Here is a 5,439-nt window from a genome sequence, read left to right as displayed (position 1 = left end):
CCACCTGTACCCCCCTACCCCCATGCTCCCCACGACCCTGCCCGGCGCGCCTGGGTAGGGGACGCCCTCTCGGGGTTCCAGGGTCGGACGTGGAGGCAGAAGGAGCCCCGGGACCCGCAGCCATCTCCGCGCCATTTGGCATGGTTCTTGTTGTTATTATTGATTATTATTATTATTAGTGAGCAATGTCTGAGCGCCAACAGTGTACCGGGCTCGCTCCAGCCCCAGGGCGGAGGCGACAAGGGCTGCGGAATTGAGCCGAGTCCGGGCTGAGTGGGGTGCAGCGGGAGGACGGTGAGACTCGGGGGTTTAGAAAAACCCTGTCTCTGAAAGAGGGGAGGATCCAGGGGTTTCCGAGTGTCTCCACCTTCAAGGTCTCTGCCTGGTTCCGTCTTGGCGTCTCTGAGTAGTTCTGTCTGGGTCTATTTCCCCTGCTTTGCGTCTCTGGGTCTCTTTCTATTAATATTTCTGTCTCTCCCTGTCTCTGGCTCTGGCTCTGTGGCGCTGTCTGAGAGTTTGTGTCTCTTTTTGTCTCTTTTTCTCTCCCCTGCACCCCTTCCTCCATTCTTGCCTCGCCATGTGCTGAATATTTATCCCCATAACTCACCCTCCCTGGGAGGTAGAAAGGGCGCAGACTGGGGCCGGAGCTGACACTGCCTCCAGGAGCTCCGGGATTGCGCCTTCCCATCCCATCCCCCTTTGTGGCTTTATCCTCCAGCTTCCCTGCTACAGAGCTTCCCTGGATCGCTACAGAGCTTCCCTGGATCGGGGAAGGAGAGAACTCAGTGGGGTTCATAGTGGTGTCCTGGGGAGAGAGGGGAGGGGCTTCCTTCATTGCAAACTTCCCTGGGCCTCCTCCAGATGTGCCCCTCCCCTCCTATTCCTCAACCTCTGGTAGCCCCACACCTGTTCCATCTGTTTGGGGGCTTCTCCTAAATCGTCCCCCAAACCCAGGCTGCGATGCCTGGGGCTCCCTTTCTTTAGCCCCAACTCTTCACCAACCCTCCCTTGCTTAGCCCCAAATGGTCATCATGCAGCTTCTTTCTCCTTGCTGGGGGCAAAGAAGATTTGCTCCCTAGGGTCGAAGGCAAGTGTGTGTGTGGTGGTGGTGGGGACACCTGAGAAGGCTTTATCCAGCCCCTGGTGGGGGTAGTATTGGGCTTGACACAGGTAAGAGCTTTCAGGCTAGATTAGACTTGGCAGCCAATGTGTGAGATGGTGTGTTTCTGTGTGTCTGTCACATCAAGTGCTTATTACTTGGGTATGTCCTGGTGTGTCTATATGTGTGTGTTTCCGTGTGTATATGGGGGGAATGGGAGTGGAGAAAGTTTATGTATACTGCTGACATGGGGTCCGGGTGTGTCTTCCTGTGTGTGAGGGTGCATCCCAGAATGAGTGTGGGTGTGTCCCTGAGTGACTGTGCTTGGATGTGGACATATCTGCAATTGCCTGTCCCTGACTATGGGTTTGCGTGTGTTACAAGATCGCGTGTGTGCATATGAGTTTGTTATACATGAGTATGACACAGGCTTCTTGCCGTTGCCGTCTGAGAAGGGAGAGAGATGGTATCTCATTGAGATCAGAAGCCAAATTTCCCTCCACCACCATCGAAAGCATGTGAGTCTGTGTGCATGTGTTCTGTGCAGGTGTGTGTAAATGTGTGTATATGGTGTGTCTGCAGAATGCATACATAAGTATGCAAGAGCATGTCTATGAGTTATGATTTTGTGTATGCAGACGTATCTGTGCAGACATGTGTGCAAGTATCTTTGTGTGCATATGTGTGGACAGTTATGTCTTTGTAAGTGTGTGCATATAAGTGCAAGTGTGTATTTATGAAAGTGTGTGTGTGTGCCTGCCTTGTACGCATATGGGTAGGATGCCCTGTGTGCTGTGTGTTTTCTGTAAGTGTGTGTGTGTGTGTGCCCAAACAGACCTGATCTCCACTCTGGCCCATTCATAGCTAACAGCACCTTCATCCAATGCTTCCATGAATTCACCTGCTGAAAGCCAATGGCCCTCCCATCCCTGGTACCACCCCATCCCTCAGTCTCATTATACTTTGTCAAAAGGGATCTGAGAAGTGAGATGTTAAGGTACTCAGGGTGAAGGCTGGGAGGGGACCGTGACATGAGGGTGTCCATCTTGGGAGTCTGATAGACCTATGTTGGAATCTAGATTTTGTCCCCAACTTGCTCTATGACTCTGGCCACTGCCTTTGTCACTCCAAGCTATTGTTTTCTCATCTATAAAATTGGAATGATATCTTACCTCACAGAATTGTTGTAACAGATATCTGCTATTCAAATTGCCAACCTTACACCCTTCCATGTATCTCTTCGTACATCCATCCATCCCTGCTTCCATCCATCTATCCATCTATTTTTTTTTTTTTTTTTTTTTTGAGATGGAGTCTTGCTCATCGCCCAGGCTGGAGTGCAATGGTACGATCTCGGCTCACTGCAAGCTCTGCCTCCCGGGTTCATGCCATTCTCCTGTCTCGGCCTCCCGAGTAGCTGGGACTACAGGTGCCCGCTACCTCACCCGGCTAATTTTTTGTATTTTTAGCAAAGATGGGGTTTCACCGTGTTAGCCAGGATGGTCTCGATCTCCTGACCTCGTGATCCGCCCGCCTCGGCCTCCCAAAGTGCTGGGATTACAGGCGTGAGCCACCGTGTCCGGCCTTTTTTTTTTTTTTTTTTTTTTTTTGACAGAGTCTCGCTCTGTTGCCCAGGCTGGAGTGCAGTGGTGCGATCTCGGCTCACTGCAAGCTCCACCTCCCAGGTTCACACCATTCTCCTGCCTCAGCCTCCCGAGTAGCTGGGACTACAGGTGCCCACCACCACGCCCGGCTAATTTTTTGTATTTTTAGTAGAGACGGGGTTTCACAGTGTTAGCCAAAAATAGATAGCCTATCCATCTATTTTTACGTCCATCCTTCCATCTGTCTTGCTATCCATCTCTCCATTCATTCATTCGTCCATCCACCTATTATTCCATCAGTCCATCCATCTATCCATCCATTATTTCATCTACCCATCCATTTTTCTATCCATCCATTCACTCATACACCCACCCATTATTCCATCTGTCCATCCATCTGTACCTCCATCCTTTCACACATCCATCTCTTTATCCTTCCACCCATCTCTTTTCATCTATCCATGATTCATCATTTGTCTCTCTGTCCTTTCATGGATCCATTCTTCTATCCATCCATCTCTCTATACTTGCATTCACTAATCCCTCCATCCATCCATTATCCATCATCCAACCATCTCTTTTTCTATCCTCTATGCATCCATCCTTCCACCATCCATCTGCCTCTCCATCCATTCATCTATCCTTCCGTCCATTGTATTTATTCCACAAAACTTTTTTTTTTGGGAGATGGAGTGTCTCACCATGTTGCCCAAGCTGGTCTTGAACTCCTGGGCTCAAGGGATCCTCCCGCCTCGGCCTCCCAAAATGCTGGGATTACAGGCATGAGCCACCAGCACCCAGCCTATTCCGCAAGACTATCAAGTGCCTCTTCTATGTCGAGAACTTTTACGTTTGAAAACCCCCAGATCAGTGCCTAAGATAGCAGATGCTCAGTTAGTGACAAAACTTTCGAGTCAGACATATCTGGGTTTGAATTCTGGCCCTGTAATTTACTAGCTGTGTGACTTTGGGGGAAAATTATTTAATTTCTCTAAGCCACAATTTCCTTATTGTTATTATTATTAATATTATTATTTTTAGAGAAAGAGTCTCACTCTGTCACCCAGGCTGGAGTGCAGTGGTGCCATCATAGCTCACTGACACCTGGAACTCCTAGGCCCAAGTCATTCCTCCGTCTTAACCTCCTGAGAAGTTGGGATTTGATTTCCTTATTAGTCAGGGGGAATTTAGAGTCTTCATGAGACTGTAAGATCCTTGAAGACATCTGTGTTTTGCTCACTAGTGAACCCTAAGGTATGACGCGTAGTAGGACTACAATAAATATTTGTCAGATGACTGAATCCACAACCACACCTTCATAAGGATTTGTGGATTCCTCCTTCAAACAAAAACAGATAAATAACGGGCGCATAGTAGGTGTTTAGTAAGGAGGGGTTGTTTTGTTTACCCTTCTAGCCGAGCCTGGAATAAATATTTCTCAAGTGTCTAAATCATTTCACCTTCCTCAGGACTGGGGATAACAAATGGAAAGTGACCAGGCACATAGTAGGTGCTCAGTTAGGAGGAGATGTCAGAAGGTGTAGCGTCCCAGCGTGGGGGAGGCTGAGGGGTTCAGGAAACGAAGCAGTATAGATTCCCAAAGTCAGGAGGCGGAAGGTTGGATGCTGGTGTTTGGCTTTAAAAAGGAACTCAGAGGTGTGGTGGCGGTGAGCCTAGAGCGTCGGGGGTCCTGGTTCTCTCTGGCTTCCTCCTCCTGAATTGCAGAAGCAGCTTAGCATTCCTGTGGTTACGGACCATCTCTGGGAAGGCGTGGGGAGGAAGCTGCCGCTACTACCTTTGGCCAACTCCCAGCCATAAACCATCCCTGTGGGATAGGAGCCTTCGGCAGAATGGCTCCTCACCTGGGTATCATAAATCCAGGACCAGACTAAGAGCTGTCAGCTGTATTGCCAGCTGCGGCCATCATTTCAGGACCTGAAGTGAAATACCTGAATCTTGTATGTTATACCCTTAACCATCCCCTCCTCCTGGGGGGCTGGAGAGAAAGAAGGGGAGATGGAGAAGGGGTATGCTGTTTGAGGGGGACCTTTTGCTTTATGGGAAGAATAAGGAGGGGCTGAGCAGCTCTCAGCAAAAGGCTCTTAGAGTGGCACTGTGGCTCATGCCTGTAATTCTCAAGCTTTGGAAGGCAGGGGTGGGAAGATTGCTTGAGGCTAAGAGTTCAGTACCATCCCGGGCAACACAGCAAGATCCTGTCTCTACAAAAAATTAAAATAGGCTGACCACAGTGGCTCACATGCGTAATCTCAGCCCTTTGGGAGGTCAAGGTGGGAAGATTGCTTGAGGGCAGGAGTTCGAGATCAGCCTGGATAACATAGCAAGACCCCATCTCTACACAGAAAGAAAATACATTTTTAGCCAGGCACGGTGGTTCACACCTGTAATCCCAGCACTTTGGGAGGCCAAGGTGGGTGGATCACCTGAAGTCAGGAGTTTAAGACCAGCCTGGCCAACATGGTGAAACCCGGTGGCTTATGCCTGTAATCTCAGTGCTTTGGGAGGCCGAGGCGGGCAGATCATGAGGTCAGGAGATCGAGACCATCCTGACTAACATGGTGAAACCCCGTCTTTACGAAAAATACAATAATTAGCTGGGCATGGTGGCAGGTGCCTGCAGTCCCAGCTACTCAGGAGGCTGAGGCAGGAGAATGGCGTGAACCCGGGAGGCGGAGCTTGCAGTGAGCCGAGATTGCGCCACTGCACTCCAGCCTGGGC

This window comes from Mandrillus leucophaeus, unplaced genomic scaffold (genome assembly GCF_000951045.1).
Source record: "Mandrillus leucophaeus isolate KB7577 unplaced genomic scaffold, Mleu.le_1.0 Scaffold112, whole genome shotgun sequence".
Lineage (NCBI taxonomy): Eukaryota > Metazoa > Chordata > Mammalia > Primates > Cercopithecidae > Mandrillus > Mandrillus leucophaeus.
This window is presented reverse-complemented; position numbering follows the sequence as displayed.